Source organism: Diceros bicornis, unplaced genomic scaffold (genome assembly GCF_020826845.1).
Source record: "Diceros bicornis minor isolate mBicDic1 unplaced genomic scaffold, mDicBic1.mat.cur scaffold_124_ctg1, whole genome shotgun sequence".
In the NCBI taxonomy this organism is placed as follows: domain Eukaryota; kingdom Metazoa; phylum Chordata; class Mammalia; order Perissodactyla; family Rhinocerotidae; genus Diceros; species Diceros bicornis.
In genome coordinates this window covers 151,780-177,903 of record NW_026691044.1, presented here as the reverse complement: position 1 = coordinate 177,903, position 26,124 = coordinate 151,780, and the positions used below count along the sequence as shown (strand labels likewise).

The following is a 26,124-nucleotide window of genomic DNA, read 5'->3' as shown; positions in this document are numbered from 1 at the left end:
GTCTTGTTTGGATTCTCACAACTGCCCTATCCTATAGCTAAAGCAGGTGATGTTAACTCACTTTTGCATCCAAAGATACTGAAATTAAGTGTATCGCCCAAACAGTGGTAAAGACCCAGGATTTGAACAGAAACCCAGATACTTTGCGCAGAAGTCCGATATTCTCCCCACCACACCCAGCTGCCTCACAGAAATTAATTCCAGGGATGGTAACAGCCTAACACTGAATATTTCCCATGTTTCAAGCAGAGTTCTAAGCACTTCCCATGGTCAACTCCTTCAGTCATTTGGTCTCACCATAAGCTATGAGATCAATACTTCTGTCATTGCACAGACAGGGAAAGTAGAGAAGCGGATTTACTTACTGTATGGACCTATGCTCTCTGCCATCCTGCAATGCTTGTGAAATAGTGTTATTTTCTTATGGAACGCTAAAAATTTTATTTCCAAGAATGCTAACAATTTGACAAATAGTATGACATAATAATAAATTCCTTCAAGAAACATGGTGGTTACTGATCCCATGAGCCTTAGAAGGATAACTTGGTACTTACTCCCGCGGGTGGGAAATTCTGCAGTCCTTTGACATTAGTCACTCCTTAAAGGCCAGACAAGGTAGAAAGTAGGTTACAGTGTAATCAAACGCCAGTAGTGGAAAATTTCATGTTTGATATCAGGAGACACACAAAAGGGGCGTGTTGTTGAAGAATATAAAAGAACTACTTGGAAGTAGAGAAGAGCTCAAATTGCACTGGAGATCAATTTCATTTTCCCTTCAAGGAGGCCAGAAAGACATATTTTCATTTTCTTGAGTGAGAGAAGAGGAATGTAAACTATTTCTTAGGGAGGAGGTTTGCCTTTTTCTGGATTGGAGGGTGAAAGAAAGCTGGAGAAGGCATCTTCAGAGAGGGAACATCACAGAGCAGAGATAACTCTTGGCCAGAGAGCAGAGTCTCATGTGAAAGTTGTTTTATAAGAGGTTGTTCTATAATACTGAAGCTAGATCCTCTCGAATCAGCATTGGAATGAGACAGAGTATCAAAAAATAAATAGCCAAGGATGTCATCGTTAACTGCAATGAAGTTTGAAGTTATGTGAGTATCAGCTCTCCCTCAATATGAACTAGAACTATAGTCGTTCCTTCTGGTCTATTAAGAATACAACGGTGTTTTAAACTTGACTTTTTCATTGGGCTGTTAGAATAAAATTTGGACCTTCAGGAAAATCTTATGGTTGGAAAAGGCACATATATATCCAGAGACACCTTTACTGAATTAATGATATGGGCTATTTATTCAACTAAAATTTTAACACAGCGAAGGTGCAAATCAAGAGGGAAAGAGGAAATGTAATTGCTTCTAAGAGCAGAAACCTCGTCTTTTCATTCATTTTATATCCTGAGACTTGCACAGTGGGGTGTATGTGGGGGTGTGTGTGTGTAAAAGAGAAGAGAGACAATGTATGTAAGAGCTCAAAAGAAACACTGCCTGATAAATGAATTTACTAAAAAGTTATAAAAACAAAGTTACTGAAGCATGTAGTGACTTTCGCTCTTTCCTCTATTTATAAAACAAGTAAGTTATTTGCCAGACGAAAAGCTGTTTACTAAGTTTTCTCAATAATCCTTCTTCCTTCAAATTATCAGACATCATACCAAAATGATAATTCTTTACATGTGTTTAAAGAGGAATTTTCTGTGCCTCTTTCTGGCTAATAATTCCTTCTTCTCTGGAAATGATGCCAATTCCAGACAGGGTGGAACCCAATGGCCATGTCTCCACTATGGGAGTAAAGTGATTGGGCCACAACCGCAGTGATTGATCCAAATAGGGGCCAATCAGAGTTGTTCTCTGTCTTTTTTTTTTTTTTTAACTAGAGCTGGGAAGGGTAGGGCTGGAAGTGGAGCTACATATACGAGACTCTGACGTTGTTAATCGTCACGTTTTTTAATTATCTGAGCCACTCCACTAACTTTCCAGAGAAGTTCCCATTTTGCCTAAGACAGCCAGGCCACAATAAGAGAGAATGAACGTGACACACGCTGAGAGGAGAGTCCTGGCAGTGTTCAAAACTCCAGTTCTAGTTGCTTCCAAAGCTCAACTGTGTCGCCATCATTCCCTTCATTTTATTATTCATCCCCTTCCTTCCATTATTTAAAATGTTCCAATAACCTTCCAATAAAGTCCCCTTTGTTTTCAGCTAGTTCAAGTTTGTCACTAGTACCTAACCGAGACCCAAAATAAAACATCCTACAGGCTCGATGTAGCCCAATAAACTGAGAAGTCCTGCTCCTGGTTGAAAATCTGTGGGTGATTTTTCAGGTCCAACCACAGGCAATTACACAGCTCTACCGGGCAGGCCTCACGGGGGAAGGCTGCCCTCCCCACCCCAGACTTGCTGCCCCATCTGTGCACGCAGTCTCTAAGGGGACTTGCAGTCAAGGATGCAGGCGCCCCCTGCCCCCGGGTCCATGAAATGCAGGACCTGCTCGGGCCTCCTCTGTAGTAAGATGATCCTCACGTCTCTGCTGACCCACTGAGCCTCGCCTGGCGCCATTCCTCGGGGAAAATGGAACACTGGAGGACCTGGCACTTTTTCCTGTTTAACCTCTTGCTTGTACTAAGTGGTAAGTCGTTAAAGTCTTGGCTGTTACTTCCAGTTTGGCGTGTGGTCTTAATTGAGCACCTCCACACTTGGCAGCTCAGCTCTTGAAATAAAGTAGTCAATGAAAATGGGATCTCTATTTGCATTAAGTTGTGCAAACACGTTATGACTTAGATACTTGAAGACACGTTGTGTGTAAAAAGGTAAATAAACTGGAATATATACTTCTAGAAGCTTTTAACCTGACCTCTATGGAAGTGTATGAAAATGTTCTTCATAAAGTCCTAGATAGCTCATGCCATGCAAGTACTACACTCGTAAGTCACCACAATAGCAATCATAAGTCGCCATGACAAAACAACAGATTCCCATTTTGCTACATTTTAAAGGCTCTCCATTCTGTAAATGATAACTAAGGAGCATTCTTGACTTCCCTGCCTTTGAGTTATAGTGTTTTCCCATGATAGATACAGAGAAGGTACATAAGAATCATGAATTTTGTGAATAGTAATCAAAATCATTCTCTAACTCAGTTCACAAAAACACAGTCTCTGTCCTTGATATTAAGGAGGGAGTGAGAACAAAGATTGTCATCAAAGCTAAGATGCAGAAATTTTCTGATTAACAGAGAGTGAGTTTTTAAATTAATTTACTTGTCTTTTAAATCCCGTGTTTGGGTTGATTTAATTGTTTTTAAATTAATTTTATTTTATTTATTTATTTATTTATTTATTTATTTTGATGAAGATTAGCCCTAAGCTAACATCTGTTGCTAGTCCTCCCCCCCCCCTTTTTTTTTTTTGCTGAGGAAGATTGGTCCTGGGCTAACATCCGTGCCCATCTTCCTCTACTTTACATAGGGAGCTGCCATAGCATGGCTTGATGAGTGGTGTGTTTGTCTGCACCTGGGATCCAAACACGCGAACCCCAGGCCGCCAAAGCAGAGCACGAGAACTTAACCACTATGCCAACAGGCCGGCCCCCTTTAATTAATTTTAAAAATCTCCTCTTCCTCCTTTTTTCCTTAACTAACTCATCTTTTTTGTTCCTTGTAGCCCTACATCAAACTTTCGATACACCTTGGCAGGGACATCTATAAACTTGCATGGGGACAAATCCGTTTGTGACTGACTTTATGATTGCATGTTGCCTTAACTATACTATAAGCCCACAGGACAGAAAATAAACGTATGACCCACTCCCCTGATGGAGCTCTCTATGTCAAGGTCAATCACAGCTGTCCTTTAAGAATAGGTACCTTTTCTGCTGAGACAAAGCGCAGTAGACTTAACCAAAGTCCAGAGGTAAAATAGTTAAGGGCTGAGATGATAAGGAGAATCTGGGAAGATCCAAGGAGGAGGTTAGACTTCTGCTCAGTTTAGAAAGTCAAGTGTGAAAGTCTTCAGAGACAGGTGAGAAAACGGACCAAGCAGGATGAGGTCCACTTCCAATCTTATTCGCCAGGACTCAGCTATCCCGTTCCCCAGTTGTGTGTCTTTGAATGTTTATTCTTTGTGCCTAAGACCCTAGATAGATGTACCTAGAAGATGGAGAGCTGAACTCACCACCACACAACATCTTGAATTTCTCAACTGTACCTTAATTATTTATTTTAATTTAATTAAAAAATTTTAATCCTGCTATTTGTGACAACGTGGATGGACTTTGAGGCCATTATGCTAGGTGAAATAAGTCAGAGACAGACAAATACTGCATGCTATCACTTATAGATGGAATCTAAAAAAAAAAAATCAAACTCATAGAGAGTAGAAAAGTGGTTGCCAGGGGCTGGGGGTGGGGGAAATGGGGAGAGGCTGGTAAGAGTGTACAAACTTTCAGTTATGAGTAGGGCCTGAAGATTTAATGTAAAATATAGTGATTATAGTTAACACTGTATTGTATAATTGAAATTTGCTAAGAGAGTAGAATTTAAACGTTCTCACCAAAAAAAAAAAAAAAGATAAATATGTGAGGTGATGGATGTGTTAACTAAATGGTAGGAATCCTTTCACACACACGGAAATTTAACTTCATCCTTGGGGACATTAGCTGTCAGATGATGGCATCTGTGGTGAGTCAGAATCTCTTGGTTTTCAGCAATACCACAGTAATGATGATTTTTTTTTATTTGAGAATAACCTTTGGAATAATTAGAAAAATGCCTTAGTATGACTTGATATTTTTTTCTTCCTCTGTCCTCGGAGGCTGTAACATTGACCTGCCCTAGGAATTCAGGATTCCAGAAACGCTTGATGGATGGATGAAGTCACCACATTCTCAGCGGGATTACTCACGAGGATGATGATCCCTTGTCTGTTTCCTTTGATAAAGTCACTCCGGATTATTCCAATGTGAGAATCTCCCGATAAAATCATATCACTGCACTTCTGTCATCTATTCCTACGCTAGTGTGAGAGCTGAGACCATAACAGGGTGATGACTCTATCTGGCTCCTCCTCCCGAGTGTAATCAGCGCCAGTTTTGGGGGACGGCCCAGTTGCATAGCAGTTAAGTTCGTGCACTCCGCTTTGGTGTCCTGGGGTTTGCATGCTCGGATCCTGGGCGCGGACCTACGCACCACTTATCAAGCCATGCTGTGGTGGCGTCCCATATAAAGTAGAGGAAGATGGGCATGGATGTTAGCCCAGGGCCAATCTTCCTCAGCAAAAAAGAGGAGAATTGGCATCAGATGTTGGCTCAGGGCTGATCTTCCTCACAAAAAAACAAAAAAGTTTTTAAGTTGTTTAAAATGGATGTGAATAGGAAATTCACATTCTTGCTTCCGGTTGTGGAACTCCTGACCAGTCCAAGGTCCCCCAAGTCCTGTAGCCACAGCATTTGCTTCTGTGGAATGTTCTCCAACAACTTTCCCTGTAAAACTGCTGTGATCCAAGAGGAGTGGGCTCCTTCCCATGGAATGTGGGGCTCTCACCCTTGGTTCTCCTAATAAACTTACAGTTTTGCTGGGGAAACAAATATATGTATTTCAGAAATGAACAGTGGAAGTAGACAGGATGTAAGACTTTGACGTCTGTGTAGGAAACTGTCCCACCCTGAGGGATGACTGAGTTTAGGCTAATTCACACAGAAAAACTAAAGGGAAAGAATAGTGTAGGTCCTTGTGGGACTGAAGCCCTGGAACCCCAGAAGATTGTGGGACTAGTTAGTTAACAGGTACAGTCCACATGCTTCTCCCTTAGAACTGTCCAAGATCTTAAAGTTGTGATCAGAGTGAGCATCTTTGGAAGACAAGTTCTGACTGTTAGAGAAAACCATGCCATGGAATTCTTTAGAGTGGAGTCTCAGCTGTCTCTGTGTGGATGCCCAGAGGAGGGAGCCTCTTGTTAAATAATGTTGCAGCTGCACATGGCACAGAGTTCAGAGATGTCAGACAGGTCAGGCACAGATTAATCTACAAACTTCAGCCTTATTCTCTCAAGAATGAGTTAGTCTTGCGAAAAATGCTTTGAATGAATCAGAAAGAGAAAGGACTTGGGCAGAAGTTGATGCTGGTGTAGCAGAGCGTCGGTGTGCAGAATTGACAAAGGCCATGTCTGGGAACTGTAAAAGGGTCATGAAAGAGAATGGGAGCATTTTGGAGGATTTCTTTAAATAAAACAGTGGTGAACTCCAGCTGCCTGCCCTCATGCCCAGGGCTGGACCCTGGGGAGTGAGCAGAAACCTCTGTGAGCAAAGAGGCTGGAGTCACAGGAGGAGAGGCTCTGACCACAGCCCTCCTCTCTGACCACATGTTCTCATTATGGCCGGCCCCACTTGGGAAGAAGAGAAAAGATTTAACACCAAAGCAAGCAGAAGATTACTCACAGGACTGACCATTCTGATTAATAAATGAAACTCATTTTGTCACCTAATTGTCTGTAAGACTGTTGTTCCTTGAGAGTGACCAGAAATGTCACCAACCTGACAGTTTTTAATGGATGGACAGAGGAAACTTCCCCCGCCCCCATCGAAGGACAGCAGGAGAAAAACAAAGTTTAAGTTGCGTTTGATTGTGTGACAAGTCAGACTTCTCTGACATCATGGGTACACTGGTGTGACCTATATTTTCTCCTCCACTCTTCTCCAAGCAGGTAGCATCTGTTCCATTTCTTTGGAGCATCTAGGTTCACATATCCTGTAAAAGCGTCAGCTAATTTAAAGAGATTGTGTTAACAATGCCTTTGACAGTCGTTAAGAAAGAGGAATGATATTTTTAGGGATTAAAAGATTGACAGTAGAGAGAAGGGGTAAGGGAGGCTGAAAATGTGTGGTAAGACAGAGAAGGCAGGGGGTATGTGGATGGATACTGGGCCCTGGGCGCCAGAGTGGCCAGTCTTGCCCAAGATGCCCCTGTCCTAACAGACTCAGAGGCAATAGTGCCGCTAGACCAAGAAGAGCCATATAAACCTAGACCACAAGTGTCCAGCAGAAACTCATGAGGAAAGACTACCTCAAAGGAGTCCCCAGTTGGCATCCCAATGCACTGGTGCCATTTAAGACCCTTGGGCATCTTTGTGCAATCTTGAGGGAGGGGAGGTGTCCCCATAATGACTGAGATTGAATTTCCCACTAATCCAGGGGTCTGGGTCTCAGAATCACATCTAGGAGCCCTCAAAAACAAAGAAATACATATTCCTTCTATAAGTTTGCATATGGAGAGCCATACCATCACAATAGCGAGAAAACTTTTGGCCTTAAGATCTGATGGGCAATCAAAGAAATGATCAGCGGGCAGGCAACAGACTGAGATGGTCACCAATTGATGATTTTCAAATTCCAAGATTTAGTTTTTTGTGCTGCTAAAAATTTTTTTTCTTCCCAAGAAGTTTGTTTCCACAGTAATAAAAAGCACCTATTGGGTTGGCAGGCATGGTATTTTAGGGCGCCCTTTAGAAGAAGCAGGAGAATGTGGGTTTCTCTTGGTATAGCAGACACCCCTGGAGTTGCCTGCCAGGCCCCTCTCTCTGGAAACTGCTCTCACATCGCACCCCATCCCTAGGCCACAGGAGTGGGCAACTGGCAGCCACATTTGTAGAACACAACATTGTTCCCATTAGTCCACAGATTCTCCAAGGGGCATAGTGCACATGGTCCATTCCTTCCGGACTATACTGCACAGCAGCTGTGCAGCTTGGGTAGGGTTGACTGTAGAGGTGGGCCCTGATTTGGCCAAAGATAATGAACATAAACACATCCTCCTCACCTAGTGATTGGTTGAGGAATGAGCACATGGTCTAAGTGGCTCTAATTAGAATGAAAGTAAAGACTCTTGTTCAACTACTGGAGGAAAAAGAAACTTTCTCTTTCTGTACAGTGAAAACTGAAACTGCTGGAGTCATCTCGCTACCAGGAAGGAAGTCAGAGGATGCAACTGACAAAAAGCAGGAGGGCAAGCCAGAGGAATTACAGAGAAAACTGAATTGGAGCCCTGATCAAACCAAACCTGAAGCCATCCAATGCCGTTGGACTTTTGGAGTGTGATCTAATAAATTCCTTTTATTATTTAAGTCTGTTTGAATTGTGTTTTCTGCTCCGTCCTGACCTGTAAAATTTGGTTCCGTGACGAGGGAAATTACATGGAACAGACCCTAAAATGTGAAATTGGCTAAGTGAAGTAAGCAGAGTGGAAGACAGTGAACACAACTCTGTACTGGGCTGGGACGTTGGCAGTCCTTTTGTATAGTGGTAATAAACTGGGTCCAGTCAAGATCTAACAGAAGATGTGGTAGAAAAATTCAAGATGTTGGGGTGTATTGATTACTTATTGCAGCTTTCCATAAGATCCTAACAAGAGATGTGTGTAGGCTACCAGAAAAGGAAATCATTTTGCTAAAATATGATGTTAGCAAATGTCTTAACGGAGCCTGCAATTCAAGATATCTGTGAGAGGATCAAAATCTGGAGTCTGATATGGTTGAAAAAGCCAAACTCTTTACATCACATCAGCAGAGGAAAATCTGGCAGGGGAGGTGAGCAGGGTTTGAGGGAGGCGTGATTCTTACTCGTAAACATAGAGACAGTGACTCCAGTCGCGTGGATGGTGGGTTGTCACGTAGAAGCAGGGGACAGAGTAGCTGTGCCTCCCCATCCTAAGTCATCATTTTGAATTCCCTGGGGCAGAAACCTAGATGGAAGCATGGCTATGAACCAAGGACTAGGGATGGATAAAGTACAGCTCACAGGAAGATAGTTCCAGATGGAAAGGCTGCAACAGACATGCTCTCTGGCTTTGGTTCCAAGCCCGTGAAGTGGACTCTATTCTTGCTATACTTAAGAAGAGTTTGTTTCTTTAACTTCAACCTCGTGTGATGATATTGGACATGTCCTGTTCATCATTCTTTTAATTGGGCCTAGTTCTGGTAAAGAGATCGCTCTGTATGACTCTCAGTCTTTGGCTTCCTCCTCCAATTTTTTTTTCTTTATTTGGTTGACCCAGGTCATATTGCCTCCATAAATATGAATGGGAAAATGAAAGAACAAAAAGAACGCTCTCTTAAAAGTCAGCCTAAGTTGGCCTTACTTCCTTTTACCGTACATTTGTATCCGCTAACGAAGCAGGAAGAGTTTTTACTGATTTTTTTTTTCCACAATTTCTGCTGCTTCAATACCCTAAGCAATTGGTTTTTAAATTATTCTGAAGTGTCCCGGGGCTCTGTGAGGTAGGAGGCCAAGCCAGCTGGACAGGATTTTCTGATCTTTATTGATTTATATATTAGAGATCTTGTGCAATTACTTTTTCTAAAATGATTGCCATTTAAAAAAAAAAAAATAATGTTTAGAAACCATCGTCCTAGGCAATGGCAACAAGGATTTATTCTTGGCTAGTAGTTGTACTGTTAGGCTTTAAAAAGAGGTGTCAGAAGGAGAGACCTGGAGAGAAGCAGGAAGTGGAGGCTGGCAGCCGTCCTCCGTAGTAGAGGAGGGTATGTCACTGCCTGTGGAGCGGGGTTCACACCCAGAGGAAGGAAGGAAGTGGGGGCCTGTCCACTCAGCATCCGCTGGGGAGCAGCAAGATTTCTACAGTGGCTCTCAAGGAAGGATTAGGACAAGCAGGAGTTACTAAAATTGAGCCTTTTAAGGGATTTAAAAAAGTTAACCTCAAAGCTGCAACTCAGAGGAATAAGGAGCAAAACATGCAGACAGAGGGTCGCTGCTTCCAGATCTAGCTGGATGACTCAGCTGGGTCACCCAGTCCAATCTCCTCACTTGCAGATTTAATGAAAGTTAGAGTGAAGCTGGTTTCACTGTCCACGTATAGTCGACCTACATGCGTGAAAGGCAGTAGTGGCCAGCCAGCCCATGTTGAGCCCTTTGGAAATGGATATTCTTTAAAGATAGAATTATTTGAGGACCTTCAAAGACAGTACATCAGGAACTTGATATAACTAGCGAACTATTTCCCTTGCTATTTGCCCTACATATGGATTCTCTGGCATAATCTACCCAAAGCATTCAACACCAAAGATATTTTGGGGAGTAATGGCTGAAAAATATCTATGCATAAATTACACGTTGCTTTTTTTTTTTTTTTTTTTTGTGAGGAGGACTAGCCCTGAGCTAACATCTGATGCCAATCCTCCCCTTTTTTCTTGAGGAAGATTGGCCTTGAGCTAACATCTGTGGCCATCTTCCTCTACTTTATATGGGACACGGCCACAGCATGGCCTAACAAGCAGTTAGGGGGACAAGGAGAATTGACACAAACACGCTGATGTTCTTGCTGTTTGCTGTGCTGTAAGACCAAGTCCTTTCTCTCTCACCCAGGAATCTCAGTGAATCTCATCTTCTAGAAGCAGTAAAACTGTGACAAGCTAACTTGTTAGCTTGCAAGTCAGGTAACATCTCAGATGCCTCCCAGCCCTTGACACATACTATTGCATTTCACTCATCAAGTGGAAGTAGAACCGTATGTGCTGAGCCCCAGAGCCTACGCCCCAGCCCTGGAACACTCTGCTCAGTAGCCCTCACACACCACTCTCAGAAAATTGTGCATGTGATTCCTGGGAAAGACTACAGCAGTGGAGGGAATCTAAATGCAATTCAACTCAACACAATTTCATTATGTGCCTGAAAGAAGACACCGAAGATGACTAACAATGGATCTTGCTCTTAAGGAACTCACTGTCCAGAGGAGACGCAGATGCAGGACAGATAATTTAACAGAGTATGATGATCACAAAATATACCAAGTCCAGAGGCAGCATGGCAGAGAGTACAGCTCTAGGGAGAAAATCAAGGAAGATTCCATGGAAATCGGACTTTGAAAGATTTCAAAATTGGGAATGTTGCCAGGGTTATGGGGGACATATTCTAGGCACAATAAAAACTCCTATGCAAAGATTCTGAGCTGGGAAACTGTGTGGAGTGTTCACCAAACATAGGAAGGCAGAGAAGATAAGGAAGAAATAAAGGTCAAGTTAGGGAGGAATTAAATGATTTGTTTCCCATGCTATGGAGATTGGATTTTATCCTGAAAGCAATGGTGAACCATTGAGGGATTTAAGCAAGGGAGTAAAACTATCAAAGACGATTAGAGTAATATGGAGGGTAGATTGGATGGGAATGAGGCAGGCAAGAAATGATGCGAATCTGATGTAGGGCAGATGCACTGGGTATGGAGAGAAAATACGTTTGAGATTTAGGAGATAGGCTCAGTAAGACTTGGTAAATGGTTGACGTGGGGAGAATGAAAGGAACCACGTAGCAAAGAACAGCCAATTTGCTAGTTCAAATGACTAGATGGATGGTGGTGCTACTAAGACTGATAACTAATGCAGCTAGAGAATGTAGGAGGATGTAGGGGGACTTACAGAATGTTCTCTTTTGGGTGGGCTAGCTGGGATTGGATAGTTTTGGACATGTTGGTATAGATCTCCGTAGGACATTCAGAATGAGACAGGCTGATGCAGAAACAGATGAGGTTAGGGCTTGCCTGGGGAGATGGTGTAGAGTTTGAATGGAAGAGGGCAGAGCCCTGATGGACACATGCATTCATGGGGCAGGCAGAGGAAGAAGGATGAGGAGGACTTTGGGGTGAGCGACACTCATCCCCATTGTTCCTTCTTCCAGGAAAGGGTGTTTCTGCTGGGTTGGGGGCCCATGGTCTACTGGTGCCTTCACTTAATCCTCTCCCACACCCTCCAGGCAAACCGTCTCTCTCCTGGACCTCACCATCTTCGCCCTAGCTTGCTCCTTCTCCATCCACCCCATCAACGTGTTCAAGCCTCTTTTCTCTCAACCCCACCTCTCCAGCTCCATCTCCTTCTTCATTCTCTTTCCTCTCCATGTCTTAAAGTTCTCACCTCCCAGTGGCACCATATCCCTCTGTAGTCCAGCCTTTGCTTCAACGCTTTTTGGAAACTGTTCTCAGTAAGATCCCACGTTTAGTTCTTACCTTGCTCTTCTCTCCCCACCGACGGGTTGGTCTTTTCTGGAAAGTCTCTTGCCTCCTAGGTTATACAGCATTTTCGTGGTTCTCTGAGATCTACCTGTGTGTTCCACTGTCTCCCTCCCAGGCCACCTCTGCCCACCCCTTCATTGGGGTCCCCGTGTTTCACCCTTGTTCTGCTCCCCTCCCCTTCCCCTCCTCCTTTTTGCTCTTAACCACTATCCTAGATTCTGTTGAGAAAATAATATGAATATCATATAGAGAACCTATCTGTGCATGTGTGTGTTTAAAGGACGCTTAATAACAGTATCACCCTCTCATTCTTCTCAAGGTAAAATCTCTGTGAATGGTGATACATTTGCATAATGGCTTTCCTTTGCGTATTTATATGGCCCCAGCTAGATCCTTTAGAAGAAGGTTATTCCAGCATCATTAGGAACCTGCCCCACTGATAAGGAAAACTTAGGTAACTAGCTTCTTTGAAAACACAATGAATGCTTTTGCCTACTGCTGATACTGTAATCTTGGAATATCAAGAGACAAGACATCTTGTATTAGGGTTTGATCAGAAAAGCAGAACCTCTATGAGTGGTATAAAAAAGAGATTTATTACAGGAGTTAGACCTTACACAATTGTGGGTGCTGAATTTTAGGGGAGAAGTCTCTGCAGAATCTTGACTTTGCCTCGACTGTAGAGCCAGAAGTGGCTACAGGTCAGTCAGCCTTGCAACTGGGAAGGGGAGGTGCATGCGGCACGGGCCAGGACAACCCGGAAGCTTCGAGGAAGAACCAGCTCCGGTGAGGGGCAACCGGAAACCAGGAAACTAGCTGGGATAAGCAACTAACATCCACTCTAGCCTCACTGCTAAGGGTGATGTGCAGGGGAAGCTGGCGCCCTGCGCTGCAGAGCTGCACGTGCACCTGGCCCAGGGCCTGGAGAAGCTGCAGGAGGAGACTGCAGATGCTGCAGACGCTGCTGGTCCCGGGGCTTCCCGCTGCCCGAAAGGTGAGCTAGAAGGTGAGCCACAACGTGCGTGAGCTGCCCTGCTGGCTGGTGCCCTGCGCCCACCTTCAGAGAGTAAAAAATTACGGCTGCTGCTTTACGTCCATCTGCCAAATTTCACACAAAATCTCTCTCCGAGCCTATATAAACCAGAACTACATGGAATGGGAAGTCTGGGAAATGTAGTTCCAGCTTAGCGAAATTGACTCAGTGTATAGCTACCTCTGTGTAACATAATCCTGGGGTTCGTCCTTGCTTCTCCCTCTCCGTGTCCACCCACATCCAATGTATCAGCAAGTTCTGTCCGATTTACTGGCACAGTCACGTGTGCTCAGAAAGTGCTCAGTCATCTATAAATGTTAGCAATCATTGCCTTTTATTTTTTTTAAGAGAAGAAGAAATATGAGCATAGAGAAGTTAGGTAACTTTTCTGAAGTCACATGGCTGATAGGCAGCTGAGCCGGAAGCGATTGCAGATTCGTGCTTTCAACCACCACCCTATTCGAGTTTCCTGAGAAAGGCATTATTTTTTCTGACATATGGTTGCTAAATAAAAATTGGAGCACAAAAAATATGTACTTCATTTTAACTGAGCCCAGTTGTAGGAGGTAAGGGAATCTATGTTCAATGAGAGATCATGGAGGGAGAAAACAATATAGAAGCACGACATTGTTATTATTATTATTATTATTTGGTATAATTACTTGATCTTAAAACCACCAGAATGTCTGATATAGGGCAAGATTTTCAGGATGATCAGATACTCTTTAATCATCTTCCTGACATGATTTCCACATTCGTCCACACACCACTGTTCACTGGAGTTGACTTCTATTCTCTCTGTCTTTTTGGTTCTATTACTATGGAAAGACAAATCTATTCACTACAGATGGACTCTCTCAGGTACAATGAGTGACACAGATATGCCAAGAATGTCTAATCTGGTGTTTTTATTAGACGGTGCCTTGCAAAAGAGAGAAACATACTCTCTTGTGCATAGAACAGCATTTTGAAAAATACATCCACTACTGTGGAATTTATATTAATATGCCGGACACCATTCAAGTTGTCCATTCAATAAAGGATTGCCAAGAAAATAAAAGATTGCAGATGGGGAAGAGTAAAGAACAGAAAAGTATATGTAACTTTACTTTGGAAACAAGTTTTTAAATTTTTTTAATTATTATTCATTATTTAATCACTTTTACTTTTATCAGCCACATTGAACAGGGATAGTTTTTTTTTTTTTTTTGCAGGGAAACATTCATCCTGAGCTAACATCTGTTGCCAATCTTCCTCTTTTTTTTTTCTTCTCCCCAAAGCCCCAGTACATGGTTGTGTATCCTAGTTGTAAGTCCTTCTAGTTCTCTATGTGAGCTGCTGCCACAGCATGGCAACTGACAGACAGGTGGTATGGTTCCGAGACCACGAAACAAACCCCAGGCAGCGGTGGTGAAAGCGAGGAACTTTAACCACTAGGCCATCAGGGCTGGCTCAGCTTTTAAGTTTTTTGCCTCATTTGTTTCTTTTTCTAAAAGCTCGGCTATGGGGGCAAAACAGCTCCAACATTATGGAGTGGCTTCTCTCAAGGGTCAAGTCAGTTTACTCTGTTGATGGCTACAAGCTGTACCTCCAACAGGCGAGATCCCGTTACGTGAAGGGGAGAAGATTGAGGCAAATGAGTTGGAGAGGATGTGGTTGGTTCAGCACCAATCCATTTCCACTGCCGAGCAAACAAGGAAGTGGCTGTCCTTGTGGGTGGGGCAAGAAGGGTCACATTCAGAAATCTTTGTGGGCAAATGGATGCGTCTAATGAAAAAGTATGACTTAAACCCCTTTCCACAAATTTCCACAACCATTCTTCACGTCAGAGTTTTCACAAATTCAGCCAGGCTATAATCCCAACCAATTTTCATACTGAAGTTTGCTTCATGTAGCACATGTGAATCTTCCTTGGCCATAAATGCAAATAAAAAGGTTCAGGACTCTGAATCAATCTACAGTTTCTTCTTAAAAGAATGATACTGTTTTTGCCTGGATATACTACTTACAAGTAAATAAAATGATACATAGGGTTTTTCAGCTTTGTTTTTGTTTTTACAAAATAAGATGGTTGTATGTTTTCTTTAATCACTACTTTCAATCATGCTCTTTCAAGTCTCCCTTCCCCCACCCTTAGTGATATCTTGGGCAGATTCTAGAGCTTTCGGCACTTCAGGTTTTAAAAAGTTCACTCCAGGGGGCCAGCCCAGTGGCTTAGGGTTAAGTTCGCGCACTCCGCTTCGGCAGCCCGGAGTTTGTAGGTTCGGATCCTGGATGCGGATCTATGCACCACTTCTCAAGCCATGCTGTGGCAGGCGTCCCACGTATAAAGTAGAGGGAGATGAGCGTGGATGTTAGCCCAGGGCCAGTGTTCCTCAGCAAAAAGAGGAGGATTGGCAACAGATGTTAGCTCAGGCTAATATTCCTCACCAAAACAAAAAGTTCACTCCAGTCACATTCTGTTTAAATCTTCAATCTCCTGTCCAATGCCAAATCCACTCCCACCCTTGGTTCTGGCGTTTTCTGTGGCTCACAGGATCTCCTCACACTCCGGGGCTCTGGCTTCTCCAGAGTCCAGATGGGAGGGAAGAGGGATTAGGACAAAATGGTGTATGTAAGCTGTTTTATTTAATTGGTGCAGATATAATCTTCTCATGGTTGTTGATGCCCGCTATGCGGCAGGTGTCCAGATGTCGGTTCTTTCATGGTGCTTTTGTGCAAATCTTTTGGACAACCCGAAAGTTTCCTAGCTAGCTGATCTCTAGTCTCTCCCCTCAGCCCCTGCACCTGGTTGTACACTTCACACTTATTATTTCTGAGGTCCCTCTAGCTAGACAGCCGCCCTCTTGGGCAGGGTACCAGCAGGATAGCTCAAACCCAGCTACTATTCCTGGTTTCTGCTTGAGCCCTTGGGACATGCACACAACTCTGATTGCTCCAGCAAGCTTTGTATTTCAAAATTACCCAAGCAAGAAGCAAGGACTGGTCTCTATCTTCATGTCTGTTCTCAAACTTCTGAGGAAATATAGCTGGTTTTCCCCAGAACTCTCTCACCAAGCTCTGCAACAACGGGAGTGCCCGGGTGGGCCCGTGCATCCCTGCCTCTTAGCAAGCTCAGGTGAGATGTCCGCCTTCCCTTCTTTCAGGCACACTCAGCCTCCATTGGAGGTTCTCTGGAGCCCACTCATTTGGCTTCAGGGGAGGGAAGACACTGCACTCCAGTGGTCCTCTAACCCCTGCACTTGGGTTCACATAAGCTGAAGGAGGTAGGACAGTATCGGCCACTGAACGTGTCCTGCCACCTCTTAGCTGGTCGTTCAGATACAGGGATTATCCACTGTTATTCTCAGCTTTGGGGCTGTAGCCTCACTTCTGAGACAACATGAGATGTCCCTTTAATCTCCCATCACTCAAACAGCGTTGCAGTTGATATTCTTGCACACATATCTTTGTGAGCTTTTGAGAGTATGTCCAAAGAGTAAATTCCAGCATGGGATTTTGTATTTTAATAGATATTTCCAAATTGTTCCCCAGAAAGGTTGCATCAACTTGCACTTGCACCTGTAGTGCAGGAGCACATCTATTTCCCTACATCCTCACCAGCACCTGTTACATATGTCTCAACCTTTAAAAAAAAAAAACTTTATTGAGGAATAATTGACAAATATAATTGTATATATTTGAAGTGTACAACATGATAATTTGATATACATAGACATTGTAGAATGATTATCAAGATAAAGATAATCCTATTTTCTCAACCTTAAACAGGGACCAGAGCTTGGATCGGAGAAACCAACTCACTTGGTCAAAAGGCAAGATGAATGCGCTATTCTAGACATTTCAAAGCGCCTAGTACCAGGCTTCTGGAGGTAGGGTAGGGGGAGAAGGAGGGAGGGAGGAAGGGGGAAGAGGGTAGCTCTCACTTGAACACAGCACTCCAGTGGTCTTCTAACTCCTGGATTTAACTCTAATTGCCTTATGGGCAGGACGAGACCAGAGCACTGGGTCACAGATGGTGAAACTGGGCTCTTGTGAGTGAGGTAGCGTAAAGCTGCCGACTGTGGTGAAACTGGAGCCTCCTAATCTTACCTTCAGTGATGACATTAACTTCAGAGATGCTGTGACACATACGAGAGCAGAATGTTGTTTCTGCACTGCTGTTCTCACCCACCCAGAGAGAGGCACCCTTTGAACGGAATGTGTGTGCAGAATTGGTTGACATGGATCTGTGACATCCTCTGAGACCCTGGGCAACCCCCTGCCTCTGTAAGGGCTCATTCATGGAATCTTGTCCTGTGTCTTCACCAAATGACAATGTGCCAATTCCTCAGGGCCCCCTTTCCAACCAGCACCAGCAGTACCTGCAAGGGGGCTTGTGTTTCTCTGCTCCAAGTGCATTTATTTTTTCTCAGGGGGAGAGTTTCCTTTTTTATTCAAGTCCCTGGAAGGAGCCGTTAGGATATGTTTGAACCTCCAGCTAGCCAGACAGAGCACTGTGATATCGATTGTGTGTTCAAGACTAACAGCCATGGAACTTGGGGCACATTTTCTCTGTCACTGCCTTTGTTAACAAAGGCTGGCATGAGAGTTGACGACGACAGGGAATACCACTCACACAGGTAGGTGGATCCCAGTTCGTAAACGTGAGGGCTCCGAATAGCATCCTGGGCTGGTGGAGACAGTGCTGTTCTGGGAGTCAGGATGCCAGAGTCTGGATCTGGTTTCACCAATGATGTGTCTGTGTTTATCTCAGGTGAGGGATGTCACTTCCCTCAGGCCTGGTGGTGTCACCTATTAGGGGAAATCTCAATAACTTAATATAGAGACATAACAGAGGAGCTATAAGAATAAAACAAAATAAGGGAAAGTATTTTGAAAAAAGTGCACAATAATAATATAATTATTATATATTAACATATACACAATTTAATTATTGATATAATAATTATAAATATAATTATTACTGTTATTAATTATATTATTATACAGTATTGTTTTGTGCCAGTCTCAGCCTATTGATAACCCATGTTGTGGGTGGACAGGCCCTTGTCGTTTTTATTATGATTACAAGACGCCCTTCAGCAATAACTGATACCAAACCAAGTGGGTTCACCTCCTGGTGAGTTAAATAAGACTCTACACCAGTGGAAGTTGTCTCACAAAGTAAAGTGTATTTGCAGCAAATAGGAGGCCGTGAGGAATCATTTCCGAAGTCATGGCGTCCCCAAACAAAGGAAAGCAGGAACTTTTACTTGGTTGGAGAACGAATATCCAAAAGGGAGAGACGGGGATTCGCTTGCACAGGCTCAGTTGGAGAACATGCTTCCACATAATGAGGCCTAAGCTCCTCCTGGAGAGATCTTTGTATTAAAAATAAGGCAAAGGTCATGGGCCTAGCTCTTGTAGTCAGGCTTGGTCAGTTTCAGGGTGGCTGGTGGTTACATCTCCCTTGAATGCCTCATTTGGTCAGTTTCAGGATGGCTGGTGGTTACATCTTAACACACAAAAGGAAAAGAAACAAATTGGAAAAACAGTTAATTGCTTCCAAACCCACCTTTGAGTTTCTCAAGGCACCTAGTCTGTGACATAACCATCAGGAAACTTTGAAAAGATAAAGGTTGATTACTTGCAGGACCTGGAAATTACACAGCACACCTGGGGCCACACAGCAAAGCTGCAGGTAGAGACAGAGAGTACATGGGCCTGGGGTTCTGCTTTTATTGGAGTGGAGGGTGGAGGTCTAGGGTTTTGTGGGCTCCCTCTTTATTGGCAAATTTAAAACATAACAGTGGGAATTTAAAGTGCAGGAAAGGGAAAAACAAACAAACAAACTATTGATAAGTGAAATAAGCCAGTCACAAAAAGGCTGTCTGATTCCATGTACATGAAGTTCCTAGAAGAGTCCAATTCATAAAGACAGAAGGTAGAATGGCGGCTGCCAGGGGTTGGGAAGAGGGGAGACTGAAGAGTGAGTGTTTAATGGGTATAGTTTCAGTTTTGCAAGATAAAAAAAGCTCTGGAGATTGCTTGCACAACAACGTGAATATACTTAACACTAGTGAACTGTACACTTAGAAATGGTTAAGATGGTAAATTTTGTCTTATGCGTACTTTACCATAATTTTTAAAAAAGCAAAAAAGTTATAATAGTTTAAATCAAACAAGACCAATTATACAACTATGGTCTTACATCTGTAATAGGAGATGAGTCAGACAACATAGGAAATTCCCAAGGGCCTCTTTGAACACTGTAGTCCTTCTACACTACTCTCTTCCCCCAAATAAATCTTAGATCTGAGATTCTAGAAGGTACCACTTTGTTCCAATTCCACAAACTCTGGGATTAAACCAGGGGAAAAAAGCAAACATTTTTAGAAACAAAGCGAGTTTCTATACATGACAATAGGATTTAGGAGTCTCCAGGGTCATTGGCAAACTTTGTCCACCTTCCAATGATTAATAATGACAAACATTGGTGTTATATAACACCTCACTCTAGTCTTGAACAGACGTCTTGGCAACTTCTTTCCATTCTGGGGAACAGATGTTCCCTGTTTGTCATCGTTTTCTAGTGTTTAGCTGGTTTTTGATGCCCTCATTCTATTTCTCCAGAATTATTTTTCTTATTCTTTTTTCAGATGGTCTTAGTCAAAGCTTCTCAAACATTCAAATAAATATATGTCTGCTGAGTTTCCTTTGCTTTGTTTTTTAAAACTCTTTTGGAGAACTCTTCCAATTGGTTATAGTGACTGATCTGATAGACTTACTCCTGGTCAGGTTAGTTATCCAACTCCTCATGTTCATAGGGATGAGCTGCAGGAAACTCACTCATCTCTATCCACCTTTATCCTAAAGTTTGAAGCCAGAGGCCACGTGGGACTTTCTGCCTCAGAAATAGTTGTGATTGTGAAAGTTTTGTATTTCCTTTGTGTTTTGGCCCCACTTTGCCCTTCTTACAGAAACTTAGCTGGCTCAACATCAGTCAGTGACAGAAGGCTGGTGAACTTTGAAATCGCTCTGCAATTTTTGTCTTTAGATACTTCTGTCTTGTTGCATTTTTTCCCTTATGGGAAAAAAAAAGCCGCAAAATGCTCCCAACACCTCCTGCAAAAATAGGACCCACACCAACAATTTCAGCCAGCTTTTTCAAGTCTCACTTTCCTCATTGAACAGTTTCTGGTAACTTTCCACTGCCTTTGTAAAACCTTCCCGGGGCCTGGCGGGACCTTTGAACACCACCCATTACAGGACAGCAAAGGAAGCGCTGCTGTGTGCAGGCTGCAAGAGCAAATGAGTCTGAACTTCCCTGCCTTTTATTGGGCAATCCATGGAGTGCCTCCTGCCCCTCCTCCGTTCACCTGGAGACACGGGATTTCAGCCCACAAAGCCACTCCGTTGCTTGAGGTCTAGGTCATGACTTTGACTTGCGGAAGCCAGAGTGGCCTACCTGACACTGTCAAATCCCCCTGAATCATGGACAACGCCCCCATTTCCCTCAAGATGATTGTTCTGGTCTGAGCCGACTGCGTGCGGTGTCCATCGAAAACTGGGGCAGCTCCAGCATCTTTGGAACGGGGAGGTGGAAAGGTTGGAAGCACTCTGTTTTGACTTTGATTTTATAGTGTATTGGAAAGATAGATATAGACACGTGAAATGGAATTTTTAAAAAGTGTACATATGTGTGTGTGTGGGAAGCTTCTGGAAATCATTGGCACGCCTACTCCTGAGTAAAAAAAATCCCTCCACTGGGTAAAAGCGCTTCCTAACATTAAGGATGTAAAATCGCGTGGCCTGTGTTCCCAAAATGAAGACTCGGATTTGGAGTGTGCACGTTGCTGCATTCAGAGCCGAGCCCAAGGGTGAGGCGCGTGCAGGCTGCGGGGTCTGGAGCTCGGCTCCTGCGCCCGGCCGCGGCTCGAGACCACCCCCCACTGCCACCCGCGCCCCCACCCCCGGGCGATCGGGGATGCGCGGCCGCCTCCCCGCCCCCGCCCCCGCCCCGATCGCGGTGGGCGGGCCCAGGCCGGGCGGGGCGGGCGGGCGCGGCGCCCCGGGCTCCGGGCTCGGAGGAGACGGCGGGCGGCTCTAGAGGGAGCTGCTCGCGCCGCCGCCGCCGCCTCGCCGGCCCCACGCCCGGGCCGAGCGCCGCCTCCGGGTCCGCGCCGCCGCGATGGCGGGGACAGCGAGTCTGCGGCCAGCCAGCAGAGCCTGGAGCTGGACGACCAGGACACGTGCGGGATAGACGGGGACAATGAGGAGGAGACGGAGCACGCCAAGGGGTAGGCGCGCGGCGCGCGGGCGCCACGGGGCGCGACGGGGCTGCGGGGACCGCGCGCATCTCGGGCTCCGCTCGGGCGCGGGGTTCGGGGGCGCGGGCGGGCAGCCCCGCGTGGGGTTCGTCCGGCCCCGAGACCGTGGGGAGGTCCGGGTCGCGCAGCTCCCGGGTGGAGCGGCGCGGCGCAGCGAGGCCCCGGGGTGGGCGGGGAGGTGCGGGGACAGGCGACGCCGCTGTCACCTGCCGCGCGGCCGGCTGGCCCTCGCCCATCCCCGCCGCCCGCCCGCCCAGCCCGCGGGTGCGCCGCGCTGCCCTGGCCGGCGTGTGACTCAGTGGGACCGAGCGGGGGCGCGTCGCCCTTCCCTTTGTGGCGGCCGCGGTGGTGGCAAGTCGTCCTTCTCTCTGCTCCTTGTCATCCTCTCCTTAAGTTCCTCCAGACCCTCCCACCCCTCCCCCAGCCGCCGCCGCCACCAGAAAAAAGAAGAGCCTATGGTGGGGAGTGGCTTGGTATCTGTCCCCGCTCGTTTCGGCGCTGCTGGCGGGGACCTGCGGAAAGTTGTGCTTCCCGGGCCGCGGCCCCCACCCTGCTCCGCGCCAGCCAGGCAGGGGGCGCCCAGGGGGTCCCGGGCCGGCCGCTCCCGGGGCTGCGCAGGATTGCCACCGCCGAGGTGACTGCAGAGCCTTCTAGGGCAGGTCCGATCCGCTGCTTTAGGCTCTGTCGTGGGGGCAGTTCCCGCAGACCTGTCCAGATCCTGCTTGCAAAACTGGTGTTCGGTCTCCAAAGCCAGATACACCGTGCGTTTTAACACCTGATGGGGTTTCTGACTCCATTCACCGGCTCCCTTTCTCCCTCGCAGACTTGATTTGCCCTCCTGTTGGAGAAAAGATTGCTTCCGGTTAAGGGTGGTATTGAAGTTCTGTTCTTAGAGGCAGGGGGGTCATGTTAAATAAAGAGAGGTCTTTACATTATCCTTTCGCCCTGTTGGATTCTAACTATGCGCTGGCACGGAGCACTTAATGCTGCCCCTTAGAGGTGAGATTTTGCAAACCATGGTGACTGATGAAGTGGGTCAGCTTAAACACATGATAGGGAGGCCTTAGTCGCAGATGGCTTATTTATTCAGTTCATGGAGAGAATTCTTTAAGTGATTGATGATTTAAAGTGTAAAGCGTTTGCATTCTAACATCTGTTTGAAGCTTTGTCTAAGAAAGGAACTTTTACTGAGCCTTAACGTGTTATAAAATATTAAAAGAGATCAAGAAAAAAGCTGACTAAATGTATCTCGCATTTGCGAACTGCTTTTTTTATTTTTGCAGTGAATACGTACTTTAGTGGCAGCTTCAAGTACCGAATGTTATAATTCAAGTCTAGAATATTTTTTGAAAACGGAGGAAAGGAGATTCTACAGAAATCTGAGCCTAAGTTCTGTTTATGCAGTGATAGAAATTTGCCTGTGATAGGTAGCTAAATATAGATATGTTTTTGAAACAATAGCACCAGTGCCAGAAATGGACCCAGATGCAAATATGATGGATTACCCAGATAATTTCAGCATCTGTCCATTATCTTTCTGACGAGACCCTGGACTTTTCTCTTCTCCACTGTAATTTCTGTTGATCGTTCTTCGTTCTTTTGAAGATTTCATTAGTACTTCTTTGCTTACACAGTCAAGAATGTCTATGGTACAAAGAATTACTCATCTCTGGGTCCATTGATCCGGGCCTGTCCCCAGGAGCCCGTGGGCTGTGTGAACTTCCCAGATTAGCACCCAAAGGCATCTCCATGCGCTCTTCAGAGGCCTTCAGTTTTGTGCATCAGCACGTTAATTATATGTTAGCACAGTTACTCAACATTTAGAGACGCGCAGGGGACTGAAATGTTATAACCAAGAGCAGAAACATGATAACAGCTCCTAGTGGGAAGAGGTGGATATAATGGATTTATTGTAGTCTGTTAAAATGTAAGGAGATTAGTCAAAATCCAAGTTGCTGCGCTTGTGGGACTACTTTTTTGGATTTGGATTTAGATGATGTGCGCCAAATTTGGGGGTAATTGTGTTTCATTTGGCTCGTGTACTGATAGTATGGCTCAGTAGAAACCTAGATTTTTTTTTTCTTAAATAGCTCAAGTTTGTAAATGTTAAAATTTGACAGACTCCTCTTTTCTATGCTTGGCCTCTTCGTCTCCACCAATTTAAACGAATTGACAAATAATGAGCCTTTGGAGGAATGAGTAGGTGAACACTTTACCTTTTAAAGGTGAATTATCGCTTTGAAGCCACTAGGTATTGGTCAGTGCATAAAGCAATAATTTACTAAATAGTACCCTTGTGGCCTGAAGGAATTAATTTATCCCCGTAATTGAGTATAATGTATTTACTAGTTATTTTAGACATATGAAGTTAAAACTACGGCCTCAGATAAAAACAAAATACCCAATTAGATGATTTTGCCCCAAAATGTGACTATTACTGTGTAGGTTTTTCTTTCATTTTCATAGAATTTTCTTTATGGGCTAAGAAGAGTATTTCATTTTGTGGATAATGCTGAAAAACCATGAATGAAATATTTATGTTCAATTAAAAGCAGTGGCTTTTATGTTTAATTAAAAGCAATGGCTTAAGTATGATAGAATACTTGCATCTTGCTATCTTTATATCTCATTTTTCATGGAAAATGTGCTCTTTGTCTAGCTTTTTGGTTGACAAGTGGCATACCACTACAAAAATTTCATAATTCCAAAAAACATGAGGGAGGAGAAGGAGTGTCCATTTTACTGAGTGAAACTATATTCAAAGCAGTGTAGTTTTATTATCTTCAAACAATACGCAGCAATTAGAGCTAGAGTAATAGAGGATTACCCAGAAAGATTCTTTAAATAACTTGCTTTAACACTTGATTTACATTTGGGAGAAGTAAGTAGGTCTTTGTAAAAAGCTTGAAGGATCTTGAAAACTTTCAAGCTAATTAAAAGTTCTAAGATAATCTTGTTTATACTGTTATTTTCTTAGCAAAGACTTTCTACGTAGATAAAAATTAATTTTAACTATCTTCTTATCCTTGCCCCATTGATATGCACCTTTTCCCTTTGTGCAGTACATGGGTAGTGGTCATCATCTCTTACTCAGCCTATCATCGCACATTAAGCATAGTTATTGTCCAGTGTTGGAAACAGGGTCACACAGCTGGCCCCAAATAAAATTAGTGTTCAAGTTGGCAACAAAATCAAATCTCTCTCCTTGCTTTACCAACACTGACTTTCAGAATGCGTGTTTCCTAGACAAATTGATGTTGTTCATCTCCTTTCCTCTGAGAGCTTTTATCTTCCATATTCACTATGGTGGAATAGGAGGCAGCCACCAAGAATATTTATATAGGGGATAAAATAAGCATATATGAATATGCTTTTTTTGGCAGATAAATCACTAAGTTATTCCCTGGGGTAGATATGAAGTAGTTTCAGTAGATATTTTTAATATAATTTTTTTTTCTTAGAAAAATTAAAGATCTGGTATATGGCAAAATTAAAACTTTGGAATTCTGTTAACAAAGAACATAACCTCTCTTCTCTCACCCCCAATTTAGGAAAAAAAAGTGAAGTTATTCTCTGTGCGGTATGTTGTTGCTTCTGACTTGATCTGTGTATTGTTGAGATTGGCTGTGGGAACTTTTTTTTTTTTAATTTTATTTATTTTATTTTTTTCCCCCAAAGCCCCAGTAGATAGTTGTATGTCATAGCTGCACATCCTTCTAGTTGCTGTATGTGGGACGCAGCTTCAGCATGACCGGACAAGCGGTGCGTCGGTGCGCACCCGGGATCTGAACCTGGGTCGCCAGCAGCGGAGCACGCGCACTCAACTGCCAAGCCACAGGGCCGGCCCCTGTGGGAACTTCTTAATCAACTGTGTGGAATCGGTGGGGAGATGCAAAAAATTGCCATAACTCTCAATAGATTTTTCTTGTCATGGAAAATTTAAGGGATAATTCAAAGCTGCCCTTTCTGAAGTTTGATCTATCAACTATATAAATCTAAATGGAATGGTGTGTTCACAGCTTCTGCCCAAGCAACCTTCTCAATTCAAGAAATACAGTTTGAAATTATCAAATGTCTGCTCAGACTTTCATCTGAAATGGTGATATCGCCCTGGGGCCCGGAACAAACTTTTTCCAGAGCTTGGCGAAACTATAGAAAATTTCTAAGTACGGGACACAGACAGTGCCATCTTGAAATTGTTGATTAATACAAGTGTACACAGTAAAATATATACAAGTTGAAGTCAGTTACTTGGTTAGTTCAGGGACTGGAACCAAGTTCTGTACCAAGTTCAAGAAGGAGGTTGGTTGATTGGTTTGTTATTCCATTTGAAAATATGTCAATGACTTTTACTCATTATAAGAATAAAATATGCTTATTAAAAATGTAAGCAATAAAGTGTATAGAGAGTGAGAACCCCCTGGTCATCTTATTTCTTAGAGAAACCACCATTGACAGTTTAATCTGGTCACATTTATATATATATATATATAGAAGTGTATATCTAACATAAATAGGATCATACTTAACATGGACTCATTTGTTATCTTATATTTTTCACTGACTATTAGTTTTGTCTGCTAGAAGTTTTTGCCATGATGGAAATGTCCAATATGGAGGTCGATAGACCCTTGAAATGTGGCTAGTGTGACTAAGGAACTGGATTTTAAATTAAATTAAATTAAATTAAATTTAATTTAATTTTTATTTATTTATTTTTTTTGTGAGGGAGATCAGCCCTGAGCTAACATCCGTGCTAATCCTCCTCTTTTTGC

The 26,124-nt window shown here is 43.9% G+C and overlaps 1 protein-coding gene and 1 long non-coding RNA gene across 2 annotated transcripts in view; one reads left to right on the top strand and one right to left on the bottom strand.

The window, feature by feature from the left end:
- The window catches only part of LOC131402525 (5'-3' exoribonuclease 2-like), a 231,669-nt gene that overhangs the window by 78,393 nt on the left and 127,152 nt on the right, over nt 1-26,124 (bottom strand). The window lies entirely within an intron of this gene.
- LOC131402533 (uncharacterized) overlaps nt 21,228-26,124 on the top strand; it is a 31,197-nt gene continuing 26,300 nt past the window's right edge. The window contains exon 1 of the long non-coding RNA XR_009218749.1: nt 21,228-21,319. This is a non-coding gene — a long non-coding RNA (uncharacterized LOC131402533). The remainder of the gene's footprint in view (nt 21,320-26,124) is intronic.